Genomic DNA, 23,684 nt, shown 5'->3' with positions numbered 1-23,684 from the left:
CAAACATTTACATGCCACTGTATATTCCAGTTGGAAGGAAGGACAAGGATGGCAAGGTAAGAGAATCTTGGATGTCAAGTGAGGTTACAGTATGTATTTAGTCAAGAAGAAAAAATAAAATTATGTAATGATTATGAAGCTAAAATCAAACAGAGCTCTTGAGGATTACAAAGTAGCCAGAAGAGAACTCAAGGTGGTTATTTGGATTGTCAGGAGTACCATGAACAGTCCTTGACAAGTAGGATAAAGAAAATCCTAAGGCATTTTAGATTTTGCACATGAAGAGAATAGCTAGGAGGAGAGCAGAGGAAGAGGATAGTTAGGAGGAGAGCAGAGGAAGAGGATAGTTAGGAGAGCAGAGGAAGAGGATAGCTAGGAGGAGAGTAGAGGAAGAAGATAACTTGGAGGAGAGTAGAGGAAGAGGATAGCTAGGAGAAGAGTAGGACCACTTAAACATGGAGGGGGAACATTCGGTTGATTGCAGAGGATGCAGGTGAGTGCCTTAATGAGTAATTTATATCAGCATTCACCAAGGAGGAGGACATGGAGGATAGGGAGATCAGTGCTGAGTGTATTGATATGCTAGGACACTTTGAGATAAAGGAGGAGGTAATGTAGAGTCTCTTAATGAGCATTAATTTGGATAAAGACCTTGGGGCCTGATGGAACATTCCCTAGGTTATTGAGAGAGGCAAGAGAAGAGATTGTTGGTGCCTTGATGACCAACACCTTCATGTTCTCTCTCTAACCCCATTATTCAAGAGGGGAACCAGGGATAATCCTAAGAATTATATACCAGTGAGTCTCACATTAGTGGTAGGGAAGTTACGGTAGAGAGGATACTTAGGGATAGGATTTATAAGCATTTGGAAAGCCATGGCCTAATTAGGGAGAGCCAACATAGCTTTGTGCAGGGCAATGTTGTGTCTCACTAATTTAATTGAGTTTGATGAGGTGATAAGGGTTTTTGATGAAGTTAGAGCTGTGGATGTTGTCTACATGGATTTTAGTAAGTTGTTTGACCAGGTCCCTCATGGGATGCTCATCCGGAAGATTAAAATGCATGGGCTACATGGTGAATTGGCCTTTTGGATTCAGAACTGGTATTTATTCTGTCTAGAGGTCTGTGATTAGTGGTGTTTCATAGGAATCTGTACTGGGACCTGTTGTTTGTCACATTTATAAATCACCTGAATGAAAATGTTGATGTGTGGGTTAGTAATTCTGCAGATGATATGAAGATTGGTGCTATTGTGGACAGTGTGAAAGACAGGCAAAGAATATAATGGAATAGAGATCAGCTGCAGATATGGGCAGAGAAATGGCAGATGGAGTTTAACCCAGCCAACTTGTTAGATCAAATGCAAAGAGTCAGTACACTGTTAAGGGCAAGCCCCTTAATAGTGCTGGATCAGCAGAGGGAATTTGGGGTTCAAGTTCACAGCTTATCAATAGTGGCTACGCAGGTTGATAGGATGCTTAAGAAGCCATGTGGCATACTTGCCTTTATTAGTAAAGACACTGAGTTCAAAAGTCAAGAAGTTATGTTGCAGCTTTATTACACTCTAGTTAGACTACATCTGGAGTATTGCATACAGTTCTGATCACCCTAGAAAAGATTATAGAAAAGATGTTGAGGCTTTGGAAAGGGTGTAGAAGGGGTTTACCAGGATGCTGCTTGGATAAGTGCACAAAGACCAGAAAATATTGGAGCAGAATTAGGCTATTTGGCCCATTGAATCTGCTCTGCCATTTCATTATAGCATAACCATTTTCCCCCTCAACCCCATTCTCCTGAATTCTCCCCATAACCTTCAATCCTGACAAATCAAGAACCTATCAACCTCTGCCATAAATATGCCCAATTAGCTGCCCTCTACAACCACCTGTGGCAATGAGTTCCACAAATTCACCATCCTCAGGCTAAAGAAATGGATACTCATCTCCATTCTAAATGGACATCCCTCAATTCTGAGGTTGTGCCCTCTGGTCCTAGACTTCCCCACTAAGGAAACATCCTTTCCACATTCACTCTGTCTAGGCCCTTGAATATTTGATAGGTATCAATAAGATCTCCCTTATTTTTCTAAATTCCAGTGAGTACAGGCCAAGAGCCATCAAATACTGCTCATATGATAACACTTTCATTCCTGGAATCATGCTTGTGAACCTCCACTGAACCCTCTCCAATTTCAGTACATCCTTTCTTAGATAAAGGGCCTAAAATTATTTGCAATACTCCAAGTGAGGCCTCACCAGTGGTATTCCATCTGCCACTTCCTTTGCCCATTCTCCTCATCTGTCTTTCTGCAGATCCCTTGCTTCCTCAACATGACTTGCCCCTCCACCTATCTTTGTATCATCCACAAACTTGGCCACAAAGCTATCAATTATGTCATCCAAATCATTGACATCCAACATAAAAAGAAGCATTTCCCACGACCGATCCGTAAGGAACACCATGAATCACCAGCAACCAACCAGAAAAGGCTCCCTTTATTCCCATACTTTGCCTGCTGCCAATCAGCCAATGCTTTATCTATGGTAGTATTTTTCCTGTAGCATCATGGGCTCTTATCGTAAACAGCCTCATGTGTGCCACCTTATCAAAGGCCTTCTGAAAATCCAGGTACACAACATCCACTGATTCTCCTTTGTCTATCCTTGTTACTTCCTCAAACAATTCCAACAGATGTGTCAGGCAATATTGTCCCTTAAGGAAACCATGCTGACTTTGGCGTATTTTAACAAGTACCCTGAGATCTCAAACTTAACAAATGACTCTAACATCTTCAATAACAATTATAGCTAACTGGCCTATAATTTCCTTTCTTCTGCCTCCCTCCAGTCCTGAAGGTGGAGCGACATTTGCAATTTTCCAGTCCTCTGGAACCATGCTAGAGTGTAGTGATTCTTGAAAGTTCATACCAATGCCTTCACAACCTCTTCACCCACTCTTTGAGAACCCTGGGGTGTAGTCTTATCTGATCCAGGTGACTTATCCACCTGGAGACCTTCCAGTTTTCCAAGCACCTTCTCCCTAGTAATAGTAATTGCACTCACTTCTGCTCCCAACACACTCAAATTGCTAGCATACTGCTAGTGCCTTCCACAGTGAATCCTCAATCTCTCATTGCTACAGACAAAAGTCCTCTCTTGCTTCAAAAGGGCAACAAACATACCAATGCCTAAGAAGAGCAGTCTTAACAGTTGTCATCCAGTAGCACTCACATTTAATGTGATGAAATGCTTTGTGAGGTTGGTTATGGCTAGAATCAATTCCTGCTTCGGCAAGAACCTGAACTCACTGCAATTTGCCACAATAGGTCTACAATGGATGAGATCTCACCGGCTCTTCACACGGTCTTAGATCACCTGGACAATACTAATATGTCAAGCTGCTGTTTATTGACTACAGCTCTGCATTTAATACAATTATTCCTACAGTTCTGATCAAAAAGCTCCTGAACCTGTGCCTCTGTATCTCCCTGTGAAATGGAATCTGCTGCTTCCTCACAGGAAAGCTACAGTCTTTGCAGTTTGGAAATAACATCTCCACCTTGCTGATAATCAACACTGGTGCACCTCAGGGATGGGAGCTTAGCTCAGTGCTCGACTCTCTACACCCATGACTGTGAGACTGGGCACAGCTCAAAGGCGTCTATAAATTTGCTGAAGGCACAACTGTTGTTAGCAGAATTTCATGTGGTGACAAGGAATGAGGTATATCAGCTAGTTGAGTGGTGTCATAGCAACAACCTGGCTCTCAATGTCAATAAGATCAAAGAACTGATTGTGGACTTCAGAAAGGATAAAATGAAGGCACACACACCAGTCCTTAAGAGGGATCAGAAATGCAAAGGTTGAACAATTTCAAGTTCCTGGATGTCAACAGCTCTGAGGATCTATCCTGGGCACAACATATTGATGCAATTACAAAGAAGGCACAGCAGTGGTTGCCTTTTATTAGGAGTTTGAGGAGATTTAGTATGTTACCAAACACTCACAAGTTTTACGGATGTATCGTGGAGAGCATTCTAGCTGGCTGCATCACCGTCTGGTACAGAGTGGGGAGCACTGCCCAGGATCAAAGTAAGCCACAGAAAGTTGTAAACTCAGTAGCTGTGTCATGGGCACTAGCCTCCCCAGCATCCAGGACATCTTCAAGAAGTGATGTCTCAAAAAGATGGTATCCATCACTAAGGACACCCATCAACCAAGATATGCCATCTTTTCATTGAGGTATAGGAGCCTGAAGGCACACATTCAATGATACAGGATCAGATTCTTCCCCTCTGCCATCAGATTCCTGGATAGACATTGAACCCGTGAACACTGCCTTGCTACTTTTGCCACTAATTTAATTCAACAAAAATATGCACGCATACACCTCTTACTGTAATTTACAGTTTTTATTCTGTATTGCAATGTACTGCTGCTGCTAAACAAATTTCATGACATATGCCAGTGATATTCAATCTGATTCTGATTCTGAAAATGCTTATTTGGTTCGTCTACCATTTCCGTGTCCTGTTACTATCTCCCCAGCTTCTTTTTCCACTAGTCCATTATCTATTCTTACATCTTCTTTACCTTTTATATCCGAAAAGAAAACTTTAGGTATCCTCTTTGATACTGTTGGCTAGCTTATCTTCATATTTCATCTTTTTGCTCCTTATGACTTTTTTAGTTCCCTTCTGTTGGTTTTAAAAGCTTCCTAATCCTCTAACTTCCCACAAATTTCTGCTCTATTCTTTGCCCCCTCTTTTGCTTTTATGTTGTTTTTGCCAGGTATAGATATATCATCCTGCCTTTAGAATACTGCTGCTTCTTTGGGATGTATCTATCCTGTGTGTTCCGAATTGGTCGCAGAAACAACAAGCATCGTTCCCTTCCAATCAACTTTGGCCAGCTCTTCTCTCATGCCTCCATAATTCTCTTTACTCTATTGTAATACTGATACATCTGACATTAGCTTCTCCCTCTCTAATTGCTTGGTGAAATTGATCATATTATGATCATTGGCTCCTATGAGTTCCTTTATCTTAAGCTCTTAAACTAATTCCAGCCATTGCAAAACACCCAATCCAGAATAGCTGATTCCATAGTGGGCTCAACTACAAGCTGCTCTAAAAACTCATCCTGTAGGCATTCTACAGATTCCTTCTCTTAGGATCCAGCATCAACTTAATTTTCCCAATATACCTGCATATTGAAATACCCCATGCCTACTATAACATTGCCCTTTTGACATGCATTTTCTATCTCCCATTGTAATTTATAGCCCACATATCCTGGCTACTGTTCAGAGGCCTATATATAACTCCCATCAGGGTCTTTTTACCCTTACAGTTTCTTTAATTTTGACCACTGCTACACCTCAACTTATTGCACCAACTGCGACTTTGCCCTGTTATCTATTGTCCTTCCTGACAGTCTCACTGCACACTGCAACTAGTTGCATAACAACTGCCCCAATCCCTCTGGCTCCTGTACCACCCACCTCCCTATTTAAACTCTCCCCAACAGCTCTAACAAACCTGCCAGTAAGGATGTTGGTCCTCCTCAAGTTTGGCATAACGCATCTCTTTGTAGAGCATGTGCCATAATGAGAGCTGGACAAACTGAGGTTTTTCCATCTGCAGCAGAGCAGTCTGATTAATGTTTATAGGGTTATGAGAGGCAGAGATAGAGTAGACAGACAGCATCTTTTTACTAGGGTTGAAATGTCTAATACCAGAGGGCATGCATTGAGGGTGAGAGGGTGTAATTTCAAAGATGTGAGGGGCAAGTTTTTTAAAAATTACCTACACAGAGTGGTGAATGCCTGGGCTGCACTGCCTGGGATGGTCATAGAGGCAGCCATATTAGAGACTTTTAAGAGACATTTTGATAAGCATATGAATGTGAGAAAACTTGAGAGATGAGTCCTTGATGCAGAGGCTGGTTAATTCCTGGAATGGGTTAATAATGGAAGCAGTCATTCAGTCATTTTGTTGGATTTAAAAAAAAAATTAGATGAGCTGATGAATATGAAAGGAATGGAGGGATATGGAGAATACACAGGAAGAGGACATTTAGTATAAATTGGCATCAAGATTAGCACATCGTAGGCCAAATGGCCTGTCCAGTGCTTATAATCGTGTGTTCCCTCTGCCCTTTAAGAATGTGTTGCCACTGGGCACTCAGGAGCAGGGACACAGGACTGCCTGGAACTACCCAACAGGACCACACACAAGGTCCAGAGATCCAAAACTGGGGCCTACGTTCTAGTTCATTGCCAAACAATCTCTGTTGATCTCTGATCTCCAATCTCTGATTTACTTTTAACCTTTTAGATCATTTTTCCAATATGGATCTTGGATCCAGGCAACGATTGCACAAAATATGAGCTTTGGAAAAGGATAGTTGGAAGGATAAAGCTCCCCACCGGTCAAGCTTAGATATCGGCTTGGGTGATGATGTCAGTCTGTCCTGTCACATGACATATACACTGCAACTCGAGTGCCCAACAAAGAACATTCTTGGAAAACATCGTCTCATTTCCCAGGTGACACACACAATGCTGGAGGAACTCAGCAGAGCGGGCAGCATCTAGGACAGTCCTGATGAGGGGTCTCAGCATGAAATGTCGACTGTACTCCTTTCCCTAGATGCTGCCTGCCCTGCTGAGTTCCTCCAGCATTTTGTGTCTGTTGGTTGCATTTCCAGCACCTACAGATTTCCTCTTGGTACTCATTTCCGAGGTGATGATCCAAGAGCTGTGGGAATAATGTCACTTGACGCACCTTCCACATCTCTCAACATTTACTAGCTGCAAAATTATTAACTGGAACACCCCTGTCACCAAAACCAATTGCATGATGTAATGCAGTTACTCTTCATTAACAGTAGGAGGTGGGACACAGATCGAGACTGCAGCAACAATTGGAAGCGGTCAAGCGAGTCTGAGCTGTAACTCCAAGGAGAGGTTGCTGGCCCATCATTGGGAAAACCAGCCGTGAGACTCATACCAACAAAGGCTTATCATTCCAAACTCCTCTTCTTGCATTTAATTGCCCCATTGACCAACAATCTCTGATTTACAAGCTACAGATGGAGTTAGTTTGCACCTTATGTTCCTCATGCTCTCTGTCTTAATGCTTTCTCCCCATTTTGGATGCCCAAGAGCAACTACACAACTGGGAGGTAGAAGAGGAACAAGAAGAAAGATAATATTTCCACGGTAGTAATTATCATCTCAAATACTTACTTAATGTATGTGTCCAGGCATGGTGTGATATTGGACAGAAATATCCTGTATCCAACCGACTAGGGCAAGGATGGAGGAAGTGGTGAGGTCACACATAGTTCTTCAGAGCAGGGGTCCCCAACCTTTCTTGCACTGCAGACCGGTTTAATATTGAGAGTATTCTTGCAGACCGGCCGACCGGGGTGGGCGGGGGGAGGTGATGTTCAAGTAGGGTTAAACTCACCTCAACATTTCTTTTACAGTTAGTATTGCCAACTTTCTCACTCCAAAATAAGGGACAAAAGTAGCAGTCAAATCCCGGGACACTTGTGTTTACCCCGGGGAAGACAACTATGACCATGAAGCCTTGCGCGGGCACCTATGTGTGCATGTGTGACGTGCGTATGCGCGTACGTGCTGATTTTTTTCCCCACAAATCGGTTTTGACTTAATCTTCCCGACTATACTGTACATACATTATTTCTACTTTACATAGGCTATGTATTTATCACATCATTCCTGCTTTTACTATATGTTAGTGTTATTTTAGGTTTTATGTGTTATTTGGTATGATTTCAGGTCTGGGAATGCTGAAAATTTTTTCCCATATAAATTAATGGTAATTGCTTCTTCACTTTACGCCATTTTGGCATGAAAGGTTTCATAGGAACGCTCTACCTTAGAGGGGGAAATACGGGACAAGGGCAGTCTCGTATGGGACAAACCAATTTAGCCCAATATACGGGATGTCCTGGAAAATATGGGACAGCTGGCAACCCTATGTTCAAGTTCAACAGTGCGTGACAGGGAATGAGGAAAAGTGCAGCTGACTCATAGCGTTTCCTCGCGGCCCGGTAGCACATGCTTTGCAGCCCAGTGGTTGGGGACGGTTGCTTCAAAGGATTCAAGTGAGCACAAAGAAAGGGTAAACTATAGAGAAAATCTGTTGGGTGTAAATGGGAGACTTGAGTGTGATTGATTGTCACTTTGCAGGGACCAAGAGGCTTATTGATAGCCTCAGCTTTCTAGTACAGCAGCATGACTTTTCCAAAGGGTCAGAGTTGTTTTGTAACAAAGTTAAATTCTAACCAATATTCCTTGCTCAGAACCAGTCTTCAGCTCCTCATGTAAATTGCAAGCCATGGTCAGTCTGTTGCTTTGCAAACAACCAGCACTGTCTACAGAGCACAGGCTGCTGACCCACAGCTGGGACTGGCTGCTCAAGAGAAATAGTTTACAAAATGAAGTGACCATAAGACGCTCTCATCTTCATCAGCTAAATGCTAGACAATGGGGTCATGTTAAATGGCCTATATAAAACCAGACAACTACAGCTAAGTATTTCTATCAATGCGATAGAGATCAAGGAAGGTTCCAGAACAGACTTATTTTGTCACTTAGAAAATCAAATGTGGTCAGAGATATAGTTGATCAATAGCTGGGATATTTCTGTAGTCAGAGAGTCAGCACTCACAGCATTAGTTTTGGGTGTCTCTGATCTCTTGTTACCATAAGCGTTCAGACCATCAATGTGAATTACTCTGCCTCAAAGTTATCTGAAAAACATCACATACCGATAAAGTCAACTACTAGTAAATGATTATAAATGCTAGAAAGCATTGACGATTGTTGAGAATCACAAGGAGGGTGGCAGAAAGAAGGGGTGACACAAAGAAGAACTAGAATTCATTTTCAAACTTCAGTTTCTCCGACGGACAACTCATTTGTCTGCAAGTCATTGGTCTGTTCTTTTAATTCATAAGAATTGTACTTGTGTTTGGAATTCCAATATAGTTCATAAATCTTTTGCAATTCAGAAATCTTCTGTAAATCAGGAATCTTTTATGAGTTTTAAATGAGTGTTAAGAACCTATTTGTCTGAGTTTAAACCTGTACCATTAATGATAAAATAAACTATGTTTGAATGACTTTGTTAGGTGGAAGCATCTCTTCCTCGGTAGGGAGGGGCAAACCACCAGGCAAATAGCGAGCAAATCGATACATATTATCCTTTGGTCTTAACAGTCACTCACTTACAAATACTGATTGCAACATTTCAACAACTACCTTCCTCAGGAATAAGTTAGTCAAGTAATAAGTTCTGTCTGTCTGTATCTTGTTTTACGGCGGTTGGCATCCAGCTTAATGGTGCATTACCGCCACCCTCTGCTCCAGAATGTGCACTAGACATACACACACACACACACACACACACACACACACCCCTACACTTCACCCTCCCATCTTTGACCATCCTAGTATCCTCTTCCTGTTTATTCATCATATTCTATAAAAAACCCCTGTACCCCTTAAAAACGCTAAAAATACCCGGACTTGTGCTCTCTCACCCATGCCCAGCAACCCTTTTAATGTGAATTTCTGCATCCCCAACTCCCTTAATTTATTTCTCATCATCTCTCTCTGTATCCCATACTTCCTGCAACACAAAACTACATGTTCTACTGACTCCTCTTCCTGACATTCCTCACACAATCCGTAACAAGTTCTCCTAGTGACACTCCCTTATATACCCACTTGAGTGAGCAGGGCATGGGCATGGCTTTATGCTCGACCCTGATTGGCTGAATGTGAATTGCTTGTTCCTGATTGGTTAGATTGAACTAGTCTTGTTCTAATTGGTCGACTTCCTTAGGCCAAGCCCTCTTTAGGATAATATGTGATCCCAGAACAGAGCTACCTCTACATTCTTAGACCCTACAGTTATGCACTCTTATGTTCTGCTCAATAACTGTTCGATCTGGAGGTTGATACTCTGCAGATGCTGGGGTCAAAGCAACACACACAACATGCTGGAGGAACTCAGCAGGTCAAGCAGCATCCATGGAATCCACCTGCTGAGTTCCTCCAGCGTGTTGTGCCTGTGTCTTTGTTGTGGTGTTGCGATGCACATAATTGAGAAAGGAAAGGAGTGCAACCCAACACTACAACAAAGACAACCTCTAGATAGAACGGTTATTGTGCCATGGAGTGGCAGCTTAACTGAAAAGCTAATACGAATTTGCCAAAAATGTGGTGTCCAGTTAATAGCAAAAAATGAGGATACAGTTAGAAAAAGGCTAAGCAAAGTGGCCCCTAGAAGACCTAAAGAACTGTGTCAGGGAGTTGTGTACTCCATACCTCTATCAGCATGCCTAAAAGTATACATTGGTGAGCCTGGAAGGCAATTGGAGACCAGGATAGCAGAACATAAGACTGCTTTCAACACTTGAGAGCAGAATGCAGCAGAACACTGTATATCATGCTCATGCAGACCAAGGTTTAACGAGGCCAACATCCTTGGCAAGGAAGAGAATGCCTTCAAGAGAAAGATTAGGGAATCACTGGACATGTAGGTTTTACTGGAGTGTAGAGATAGCTCCAGTCTGAGACCACATACTCCTGCAGAGGGGTTGGCCTAAAAAATCAACTAATCAGAACAAAGCTGATTTAAAATAGCCATCAGAAACAGGCAATTCAGATCCAACCAATAAGGATCAAGCATTAAGTCCTGCCCATGCCCTGCCCATGCCCCACTCGCTCGAGAAGGCATATAAGGAGGTGTCTGTAGGGGGACTTGTCATTTGACTAAGCTGTGCCTGAGGAAGATGGTTAGGTTTACTGTTGAACTATTGCAATCTCTATTTGTATGGATAGATTTGATAATCAGTCACAAAGCTTCCTTAGTGAAGTAGTGAGCAGCACACACAAAATGCTGGAGGAACTCAGCAGGCCAGGTAGCATCTATGGAAAAGAGTAAACAATCCACGTTTCGGTCTGGAATATTTACTGTTTTCCATAGAGGCTGTCTGGCCCACTGTTCCTTCAGCATTTTGCGTGTGTTGCTCGAATTTCCAGCATCTGCAGATTTTCTGGTCAAATATTGAGTATTGGAGTTAGACCACACGCAGAGGCTAGACATGGAAGTAAGTTAGTCCTTAATGGTATGTTGACACAGTATAACCTCCCTACAGTGAGGGTACCCATAGATAACCATATCAGACAGGGTGTAAAATCTTCTTTTAAGTTTAGGGCATTACAGACAGTGAACCCAATACTATCACATGTGACGGCTGAATTACAGAAGTGTATTAGTGAATAAATACTTTATACTTAATTGTCACCAAACAATCGATACTAGAACGTACAATCATCACAGCGATATTTGATTCTGCGCTTCCCACTCCCTGGATTACAAATCGATAGTAAATATTAAAAATTTAAATTATAAATCGTAAATAGAAAATAGAAAAATGGAAAGTAAGGTTGTGCAAAAAAACCGAGAGGCAGGTCCGGATATTTGGAGGGTACGGCCCAGATCTGGGTCAGGATCCGTTCAGCTGTCTTATCGCAGTTGGAAAGAAACTGTTCCCAAATCTGGCCGTACGAGTCTTCAGGCTCCTGAGCCTTCTCCCGGAGGGAAGCGGGACGAAAAGTGTGTTGGCTGGGTGGGTCGTGTCCTTGATTATCTTGGCAGCACTGCTCCGACAGCGTGCGGTGTAAAGTGAGTCCAAGGAATTAGTGCACTGGTAAAAACTCAGCAATTCAATTTATTGTAAGAAACTGAATCGTTTAGTATGCCAACCACACAAATCAGTGTGAACCACATATAGCCCAGACTTTGCAATGATGACATGTCAGGGCAGGAGATCAGGCCTAGCTGTGGGAAGTGAAAAGGGGTTGTCCTGCTGTATGCCACAGAAGAAGTCAACGTCAGGGATTGTGTTCACCTTCTCTCAGAGCCAGACGGCTGCAGTATGGATTCTGTACATCTATAACCACAGAGGACTTCGTGAGCCACAGTATGGACTCTGTACGTCTATAACCACAGAGGACTTCCTGAGCCACAGTATGGATTCTGTACATCTGCAACCACAGAGGACTTCGTGAGCTACAGTATGGATTCTATACGTCTATAAGCACAGTGGACATAGTCTGTGCTGTATCAATTCCAAGACCATACTATACATGGTCTTTATTAACCTCACGAAAACCTTCGACTTTGTCACTGAAGAGACTCTGTGGAGAATTTTTCTCAAACATGTCTCCATTCTGGTGGCATGCATGTGGTGATCGCAACCAAGCTTGACATTGGCAGTGAAATTTTTCTTGTTCACTGTGCCAGTACAGTCTTTGACGATCGAGATTTTAAACCTAGTGCAAAGCTAAAGGCGTACTGAGTGGCAATGATTTCTGCCACCCTGTACACTTCCGAGACATGGACTTCTTGGCACTAGAAATACCACACCAAAGTTCTCTCGCAAAATGCACCAGTAGAATCAGCAAAGTACTGGTAGTATCCTCTCCTTGGGCAAGGTTATCTGTGGTGATACGGCCGTTACATTCGTTAGGTCACATCTTTCACAGGTATGACATCACACTCTCGTAGCAAAGGTTTCAAATCAAACTCTGTCATTGCTGGAGATCGCCAGGGAGGTGGAGGCAAAGCCCAGATGAAAATTGAAAACCCCAGTCTATGATCACTCAAAATGGAGCATTATTCAGGATAGCATTCAGAACCTCAAGTGTATGTGTTAGATCACACAGAAGCCCACAGAATGCAAGAAAACGTCTACCTTGCTCCCAAACTCCCTGCTACCTGCTTTATCCAGTACCCCTGATCCCATGTTGGTCTGAGAACACACACAGTTCTGGAGTGGAAGCAAGTCATCCTAGATCCTGAGGGAATGTCGCAGATGTGATTGGAAAAAGAACAACTATATCCTTGGTATTCTCTATGTGCAACAGGATCTGTGGAGATTTTTACTACAATAAAGTACAGTTGTTAAGAAAACAAGTCAGCACTCTTGAGAAATAATTCAGATGTGTGTGAAATGGTTTGAGAGATTTAGTAAAAGGCTTCATGAGTGCAAAAGGAGCTCAAGTTGGTTTTAGTAACACTCTCCCTGCGGCTGAAAATCCGTTGTTTCAAAAAATAGAATTTGCCAAACATAAAATATTTGCAGCAACCATTCTGCTTGTACCATAGGGTACGTGATTAGCTGTTATTTTCCATGCCTTAACTGCGGTCACAAAGGAACTCAGCACAAATGCTGTTTATGCTCTGCAGGGAAGTGATTACTTAGAATGCAGGGGAGTGGCTGTGACTCAGTGGGAAACTACATAGATAGGCAATCAACCAGTCACGAGTGACACAGACTTCCCAATTCCTTTGTAAAGTGAATAAAACCACCAAAGAGTTAAGCAGAACATGTCATGTTTGTAAGTGAAAAGAACTCACACTTTTATTTTGCCGTAGTGCATTAACCTTCATGAAATGCATTTTCATTGTGGAATGCATCAGACAATTTGTAAACCAGAAATCTCACATAGAGTGCTACAGCAACAAACAGACAAAGTGCTGAGAGCATAGAGTCTCGGTATTAAAAGTTAGCTAAAACAAAGGTTTTTATCAAGTGTGCTGGCAGTAATGTAGTTCAGTGGAAGTGGGACTGCTAGTGAAGAAGGCGCATGGCATGCTTGCTGTCACTGCTTGGGCTTTAAGTGTAAGCGTAAGGAAGTCACATTTGCAGCTATATACAGTGATGCTTTGGTAAAGCCACACTTGGAGAACTCTGTGCAACTTTGGTAACCCTGTTACAGGAAGGACGTGAAGGATTTAGAAAGGATCTAGAAGAAAATATATTAGGATTCTGCCTAGATTAGAATGCTCAAGCCATTAGGGGTGGTTGGACAATCTTGATTCTTTACTCTGGAATGCCAGAGTAAAGAATCAGAGAAAACCAGAGGAAAGATTATGAGGTATCGACATGGTAGCCAGCCAGAATCTTTATTCAAGGGTAGAAATCCCAAATCCTAAAGGACAGTACTTAAGGGGGAGTTTAAAAAAGATGTGGAGAGCAAGTTTTTTTTACACAGTGTGGTTGTGGCCTGGAATGGGCTGCCAGGTGTGAAAGCAGATATGACAGTGCCTTTTAAGAGGCTATAGACACATGAATATGTATATGGATATGTAGGAACAGGGGAGGGGGGATATGGTTCATGTACAGGCTGAAGTTGTTCAGTTTCATTCAATATTGTGTTTGGCACGGACATCATGAGCTGAAAGGATTGTTCCTGGCTTGTGTTGTTGGTTCTTTGTTCTAATGTCTTTTCAAATTTGTCTCTAAATTGGAAAGTCAAAGCTGAATGATCTAGTGCAATAAGTTTGATTCCATCAAATCATAGAAGATATGAATGCTGAGACTTGTTTGTCCAGTTTCCTACAGCTTGTGCCTCACACCTTGCTTCTCTGCTACATATAACTTATTTTTATTTTATTCTGAGAAACAGTGTGGAGTAAGCCCTTTCGACCCACCGAGCCCTGACAACCTCAGTTTTACCCTAGCCTAATTGCAGGACAATTTACAATGACCAGTTAGCCTACTCGGTACGTCTTTTGACTGTGGGAGGAAACTAGAGCACCTGGAGAAAACCCGCACCTTCTATGGAGAGGACATACAGAGACTCCCTACAAGGACGCCAGGATTGAACTCCAAACACCGATGCTCGAAGCTGTAATAGCATCACACTAACCTGTACACTACTGTGGCACCTGGGCATTAATGTCTCACCTCTGGCAAGAACACATGACTGCCCTCTTAAATCACAACAGACTTAAATTTTGAGATGACTGGGACTTACCCAGAGCCACACATAGATCTGAAGATATACGTAGTTTTGAAAGTTGAGGTGAAATCTGCTCAAACCTCTAATCATGGACCAACCTCATAACTGTTGATAACACATCAATTCTGTAACCTCACTCCCGTTTGGTACAACTTATATCTGAAGTGAATTGTAGCAACTTAAGAGTTCAGTGCTCCACAACCTCCCAGGTAACCTTCACTTCCACATCCCATTTATGCATTGACCAGCTCTTGAAGATACAGACCTGCAGTGACTTTCTTGCCACCAACAATTCAATACTGAGTTTCTTGTCTTCTTCAGATGCTTGCCCAGTCTCTCTCCTTTAGCTTCAAGACTCTGAAACGGTGGTGCTCCTCATGCACACCTCGGATTCCTCCATTACCCTCCTCCGTTGTGGGCTGTGCTTTCAGCTTTTGGCTTCCCTCCCTCAATTTCTCCACCTCTTTGCATTTCTCCTCTGCTATCAGATGAGCTTTAAAGCCTCTTTGGCTGGTGCTTAGCTATAAAGGCATAGAATCTCTGCTACAGAAAGAAGTAATTTGAACCTATCTGAGGAAACACATCCACCCCATTCATTTTTCCCCTGCAAATGTTCCCTCAAGCAAGGGTCATCCCATTTCCCTATGGAAAGCTCAGATTCCACTATGCTTTCAGACAGAGAGTTTCATACCTAAGCAATTTATAATCCTCAACCCCTCTCTCCCCGCTGTATCTTTACCCAAAACATGTTTCCTGACCCTTGAACCAGACTTGTGTATCCAATCAAATCTCTCAAACATTTTTATATCAAGGACAACAGGAACAACTTCAACCTAAAAGCTGAAACTCTTCACCTCCGTAGCCATCTTTTTTTCGTCTCCACTGAGGCCAGTCGTTGAAGAGTGTTGGCCAGAATTGGACACAATGCCAAAGTTGCAACCTAACCAGTGTTTTCGACATGGCCTCACTGGTTCTGTTATCTGTGCTTCTACTTATCAGTTCCAACATGTTAGTGTACTAACTACTCCCTCAACAGATCCATCACTTTCAAATACTTATGAATATGTGCACCCTGTTCACTCTTAACAACTGTCTCTCCTTAATCTTGCTGACCAAGAGTATTGCTCCAATTCATTTTTCATTAAATTTCGTCTTCCACTTGTCTGCCCATTCAGCCATGGCTCAAAAAGCATATTATAACCGGATATACAATCGAAGTGATTCTCTTCCTCCCTAACCATGAACACGCTGGTTAAGGCAGCCAAAGTGGAGTGTAGAGACCCTCTGACTGAGCCAGACATATAGCAAGCCTTAATCAGAGCCTCATGGGTGTGATTAGGGACTACATCAGTCCCAGGCAATAGATGGAACCACCAAGAGCTAAAGAGACTCATCGTATGGGCAAGGATGAGCTTTAAGCTGGAAAAATTCAGGTTCTGGTGTTTAAAAAAAGGGATACTCATGGACAAGTTGTGTTTCTCCTCGGATGGTAGTGCTATCCCATCCATCTCCGAGAAACCAGTCAAAAGCCTAGGATATGTGCGTGCCATCCGGGAGTCTGGCTCACTCGTGTGGACAAGTCAGGCCTACGTGGCAAGTTCGAGGCCTTGATCTACCAGCATGGCATCCACCACTGAATCCTCTGGTCCATGATGTACCCATGTCAACAGGCGAAGCTCTTGAAAGAAAGATCAGTGGCTACCTTCACAGATGGCTGGGCCGCCCCTGTAGCCTCAGCAATAAATTGCAGCTTCCCTTCAGCAGCCTGAGTGAGGAGTTCCTGGTTTCCCGGACAAAAGAATCTGCTCCAAAGAGATTCCAGCGACCCCAGGGTCTTATCAGCAGGCATTGAGGTTCGGACTGGCAGGAAATAGAAGGCCAAGTATGCAGTGGAGATGGCTGAACCACGGGAATCTGGTAGGGACAGTGTTGTCCAGTCAGGCAGGGCTGGACAGTTCCCTTCAACCCCCTTTGACACGGCCCAGGAGAGGGACAGATGCAAACTGGTCCAGGAAGAGGTGTAAGTGGCTGTTGAGGAAGTGCGTACTACCAGGATGGAAGGAGTAGGGCAGCAGGGAGCTTGGACAAGATAGGAAGGTGCACTGAAGCGGAAGATCTGGTCCAACATCTGGTAAGCAGGAGCCCAGCACATCAAGTTCATGACCCAGGCTGTGTATGATGTCCTGTCTAGTCCAGTGAACCTGTTTGCTCGGGGTAAAAGTGAGGCACCATCATGTCCTCTCTGCTCTGACAACACATCCTCAGCAGCTACCCAAAAGCTCTGGGAGAAGACAACTACCACAGGTGACATGACCAGGTACTGAAGGCAATCGCAGAAAGTATCGCCTCAGCCACTAACAACAGTAGGGACCTCCGCCAACCCAGAAACAGCCATAGCCATTATCAAACCTGGAGACCAACTACATGGCCAGCACAGATCACCAGCAGGCTCACTCGCCACGAAGTCTAACTGGCAACTGAAAGTCGATCTTGGCCAGCAATTAAAGTTCCCTGACCTTATCACATCATCACCCCTGAGGCTTGACATGGTCATTCTGTCTAAAACTGCGAAGCAGGTGGTGATGGTAGAACTGACGGTTCTTTGGGAAGACCGGATTGAAGAGCATTTGAGCATAAAAGGGCCAAATACCAGGAATTGGTAAAGCAATTTCAGAGACAGGGATGGTGGGGTGGGTTACAATGGGAGGCTATAGAGGTGGGGTTGGTGACCCATGGACCAATGCTGCTGGGACACAAGCTGGGGCCAGATCAACCCTGGCTGGCTTACCTGGGTGAGAGTGTCTGATGCTGAAAGACCCAAAACACCCAGTGACCCCATGTTACGTCACTGATGACGTGTCCGAGTACATCCTTTGATGTATCTCAGCACTCTCCCACTGTTTACCAAGCCTCCAGATTGTGTCCTTTATTGCTTGGCCTTAGTTTTTCCTGTCTTATCATAAACTTCTCAGGGCATTTTCACATCTAAAGCAACAAACATATAACTGTATTTGCCAGATCTTTGGCTCCCATGGGGGAAGTTCCGCTCTTGAGCCTCATTTAGGAAGCAGGTTTGGAGGCTGAAGTGACTGACAGCTAAAGTAATGAGTTTACAATGTCCGCAGGTTCTCAGTGTTGCACCAGTTGATTCTGACTGTTAATTCTGAGTGCTTGTTAAAGAAAAGACAGTAGTAATCTTAGCTCCCACTCAATTGCCTGGAAGGTATCTAAATGGGAGTATTTTTTTTATTCTGGCATCTTCCCCTTTCCTTTCCAGTCCTGAAGAAGGTCTCGGCCTGAAACATTGAGTGTTTATTCATTTTTATAGATGCTGCCTGACCTGCTGAGTTCCTCCAGTGTGTTGTGGGTAATCAAACTCCTAATCTACTGTTATTTCAAAATAACATTATCTTCACCCTCATCCGTTAATCAAAGAATTAATTAGAAATACAGCCTAAATACAGGCCCTTCCGTCCCTCTGAGCCTGCACTGTGCCCATTTTTGGAATGTAGAAAGAAACCTGAGCACCTGGAGGAAACACATGCAGTCCCAGGGAGGACATAGAGATTCCTTATACACAGCAGAGCAATTGAGCTTGGGTCGCTGGTGCTGTAATAGAGTTGTACTAACCACTACTGCCATGCGGGCTTTACCTTATATTTACTTCCTGTTTTATTTCCTGTGTTTGCTCTTTTCCATTTGTGACTCCTTGTGGAGATATGTCATGGTCACCACTTCTTTATATTTATTTATTGAGATACAGGCCTTCGGGCCCTTCCAGCCGCACTACCCAGCAATCCACCGATTTTAACCCTAGCCTAATCAGAGGACAATTTACAATGACCATTTAACCCCTACTGACCAATACATCTTTGGACTGTGTGATGGGAATTGAACCTGGGTCACTGGTACTGTAAAGCGTTGTGCTAACCACTAACCATTACACTACTGGGCAATGGGATTTGAACCCGGGTCGCTGATACTGTAAGGCCAATTTATACTCGTATGTCAAATCGACACCATAGGTATGGCGTAGCTGCGTACCCTACACCGTACCCTACGCCATAACCTGACGCGCGCCTCCCCAGAAATGTAACTACGCGTTGCGGCGGGGCAGAATGCAACAACTGTGGTTGGTCTGCTTGGTAGCATGGCATTTCCTCCTACGCTGCAATAACTTGCCATTGGGCGACTGAAGGGCAGGGGAGGAACTCTGGCTGCAATGCTTTCCATAAAGCTTTACAGACCTCCGAAATTATGGAGGACCCTGTGCTTGACACCAGTTTCTAGCTAGCTGCTACAGCCTGTTGACTTCCACCTGAAGCTAAAATTCGAATGGTGATTGCCAGTCTCCGAGTATACTTTGCGTACACTCATGCAAAATAAATGGTTGGAGACGATGAACCAAATCGTCAAATCTACCTGCCGACATTTGAAAATATTTGAAATGCATTTCCTTGTCCATATCTCTCAGTTGCCGGACAAGCACAGAAAATTCACCCTCCTTTAGTTTCAGTCGCCATTGTTTGAAGTTTGAGTTTCTTCGTGTTGAGTTTCAACACAAAGAAACTCAACACAGTAGCATAGAAACCCCACCGCCAGCTAGCGTTTTGGCAGTGAATTGCAGAGCAAGGCAGACAAACCAACGCACAAGTATAAATGTTGGGGCCACTTGCGTAGGCTACAGCATAGGCTACTACGCAGAAGTATAAATCAGCCTTGAAGTGTTGTGCTCATCACTACACTACCGTGCGATGGGAATCGAACCCGGGTCACTGGTACTGTAAAGCGTTGTGCTAACCATTACACTACTGTATGATGGGAATCGAACCCGGGTCACTGGTACAGTAAAGCGTTGTGCTGACCACTACACTACCTTGCCACATAATATTAAAAACATATTTCACTAATTTGTTTCCTTCATTGTAACTCTGTCAGAGACCTTGTCTGAGAACCACTGTTCATGATGGAATAACAGAGCCAAAAAGGAAACCAACACTACTGTGTTGACTCTGAAAGAGTGATCCAATTAAGTTTCCTTCCACTTCTTTCTGCGTCTATTAAATACCTCCTTTAGAAGTCTCCTGAGTGCCAGAATAAATTGAATCGGCCAAATGACCTCATTCTCTCTTTAAGTAAATATTCATCAAGATGAAACGGTGGGAGGAGAAGATGGCAGCGCGCTACACGTGTGCAGCTCTCCGGTGAAAATGATATCATATCCATTCAATAGAGGCCATGGACAATTCTGATTTGATGGAGAATGGATGTGAAAGCACAGAGGAATATCTGGAGAAATTTCTGAAACACTCATTCGCTGCTGCCGTTACTGTGTGGTTGTGAATCTTTCGGAAGGTAGGCCTCAAAATCCCCGGCCTTGCCTGCTTTTGGTGACCGAGAAGGAGGTCGAATCGTTCAGACAGAGATGGTGCTCAGTACTTGGTGTCGAAGAGCTGATCAGAGCTCGAAGTTTTCGGGTGACTCAGAGTGGGATTGTGGTCGGAATGGCAGGGAGAGTTTTTCTTCCTTCTCCCGTCTGCGTGAGATGTGGGACATTTGAGAAACTTTGAACTTTACTGTGCTCATGGACTTCTTCATCAAGTTATGGTATTGTTGCACTGTTGTAACTATATGTTATAATTATGTGGTTTTGTCAGTTTTTTCAGTCTTGGTCTGTCCTGTGTTTTGTGATATCACACCTTAGGAAATATTGTATCATTTCTTAGTGCATGCATTACTAAATGACAATAAAAGAGGACTATGTGTCTTCATAATCATAATTGCTGTTGAATTGAAATGTAAAATCTAGTTGACAAAATCATTCTGCCCTGTGCAAACAGCAATGTGAAAATGACCAGACAACCTGTAACTTTACTCCATTGTCCAGAACATTTCATGCTTTCTCCCAATGCCAGGTTTCTAATCCCTTCGGGATCCCAACACCTCACATCACATCTGCTTCGCTCTGATCTTTTGCCTCCACTTTTGTGGGCCTGTGTGACCTCCTTTATATTTATTTAGTTAGAGATATTCACAGAACAGGTCTTTCTGGCCAAACAAGTAATCTATCTATTTAACTCGAGCCTAATCACAGAACAATTTATAAAGACCAGTTAAACTACTAAACTGTATAACTGTCGGAGGAAACCGGAGACCTGAAGGAAACCCATGCTTTCACGGGAGGCCATACAATCTCCTTATGGGGGATGGGGGCAAAATTGGACTCCAGACTCTGATGCCCTGAATTGCAATAGCATCACACTAACTACTACACTGCCGTGGCACCCTGAAACATCTGAAATGCTACGTATTTGAACCATTCACCCTGTTTCTCGATCCCAAGACTGTATTGAATTTTGGAAAGTTTACTTTTCTGTTCCCTTGTTTTTGTTGCATTTTGTTTTGTGATTGCAGGTGAGTGAATGGGGTGTTCATATGAAACCACCTATCAACAATTCACCTAAAACAGATGAACCCAGGATCTCCTATTAACTATAAACTGTCTCTTCCAAGAACACCCAGAGAAGTTCTGTGTATAAAATCATGAGGTCCTAGACAAGATGATTGTGCACAATCTTTTTTCCAGGACTGGTGAATCAAGAATCTAGTGTATTGGTTTAAGGTGACAGAGGGGAGGATTAATAGAAAACAGATGGCAACACGCAAGTTGGTCTCATACAGTTGGAGGAGGTGCAAGAGGAGAGTGAGCATTGTAACTGGATAGGGACATCCCTATCACAAAGCAAAACTGTAGTAATGACAGCAAGAGAAACTACTTGGCTCAATAAATTAATGTACTTTCACTTCTCAAGACCTCTCCTTGTCTCAGATAAAGAAGATGAAGGAGAAGGCAAGTGCTCTCAACTGTTGGTAACGAATGTCAAGTAGCATGAAGCAAATACATAATTGGAGAGAAAATATTTCCTTGATTCTTGATATGAATTAAGGAAACATACGAAGTAGTTGCAAAGATGTGTGGGTTGGTCAATTAATTGGCCAAATTAAGTTGCTGCTAGGGTGGAATTAGAGGAATATTCGGGGACGTCAAATTATAAAATATTAACAGAACTTAATAAACTATGACAAAGGGTATGTTCCTAAAGGCTGAAGAGTTTAGCACCAGGGTTCATGAACTCAGGATAAGCATATGTTAGTCACAACTGAGATGAAGTGAAATGTCTTCACACAAAAGTTCTGATACCATGAATTCTCCACCACAGGCTGTTGTGACCTGGTGATTAAGAAGGAGATAGATATACTGTATTTCTTCATGCTAAGGGTATCAAGGGATATCAAAAGTAAGCTGGAACTGATAGTGAAGTAGATGATTGGTCATGGTCATATAGAATGGTGGAGCAGGACAGAATGACCATCTCTTCCTCCTATTTTCAATGTTTCTGTCAGCATATTCAGAAAATTTAGGTGCATTTGGTGCTATGTTTGAAGCTTCAGCATATGTTCTACAATCCAAGAAAAATGAGAGAAATGCAGCAACCAGTTGAGTGATGTTTCTGACTTAATATTGATTTCAGAGGAGAAAATGACACCGGAAAACAACTTCGATCGCTTCCTGAAAGTGCTGGTGACCATCATCTGTTTACCACTCTTTCCACTGTGGTTTTGTTTCATATGTAAGTTTTGCTTCTTTAAACCTACTACAGAAGGATATGGGCCTAGGGATTTGATAGCTTAATTTAGTCACTGTTTTGACACACAAAAAATGGATTTTCGGTAAGTGTGTTGCAGTAATTATAATTTCCAGTCTGTTTTAGCAGCACTCCACATTTTCAACCAGGCACATGGAATCACAGAAAAGGACACACAAACGCAATCTTTCAGCCCACCTCTTCATGCCAAATGTGAAGATTATTCCTACGAATCTGTCTCCATTAGGCCTGTACCTCTAATTCTTTCTTATTTAATTAATTAATTGGCAGTTTATCCAGATAACTACCCCTCTACTGCATATGGAAAAGCACAAACCTCAAAGCTCCTTTAAATTTCTCCCCTCACCTTAAAACTCTGCTTTTGAGCTTTAGATTTCCTTACCCTGGGAAGAAAATCTATTTATCCTATTTAATCTACTTTATAACTTCCAGAATGCCTCCCTTCACTCCCTAGGAACATATTTAACTTTTCTTTTCTTTCCAAATGCAATGCAGCTCTCCATTCTGGGGAATCTTTGGTGCAATCTCTGTATAGCTACGGCATAATTTCTGTGGTATGCGGATCAGAACTGTACACACTGCCCCAAGTGCAGCCTCATCAATGATTTGAACAACTGCAACATCACATTACAATTCTTATACTCAATCCCTTGACCAATGGAGACAAGCATACCAAATGCTTTTTTACTACCTTATTCACCTGTGTTGCCACTTTTAGTTTCCTGTGGACTTGTACCCCAAGGGATCTCTGCTACTTAGATCACTACCATTTATTCTAATGTCTTGACCTCCCAAAGTGCATACTTGTCCAAATTAAAGTCAACCTGCCACCCTCTGCCCAGCTTTCCAGCTGAAACATCCAACTGTATCCTCCACTGTTACCTGTAACTTCATCACTGCCTCCTGTCACCAAGTAACTGTTGAATTCAGTCCATCAACATACCTCATATCTGATGTTCCTTAACATTCAGAACCACACCATCTCATGGAAAGTCTTTCTGAAATCCATGCAGCCATGCCCACCATGCAACCTTCAGAACTTTCCTTGTTTACATCCTCAAAAAATTCAACCACATTTGTGATGTTATCTTTCCTGCCCAAAACTATACTAAATTCTAACAGTCCCTACTTTTCCAAATGAACATAAATCATAAAGTCAC

This window comes from Mobula birostris, chromosome 4, assembly GCF_030028105.1.
Source record: "Mobula birostris isolate sMobBir1 chromosome 4, sMobBir1.hap1, whole genome shotgun sequence".
Lineage (NCBI taxonomy): Eukaryota > Metazoa > Chordata > Chondrichthyes > Myliobatiformes > Myliobatidae > Mobula > Mobula birostris.
The sequence above is the reverse complement of the archived record's forward strand: the minus strand, read 5'-3'. Positions refer to the sequence as shown.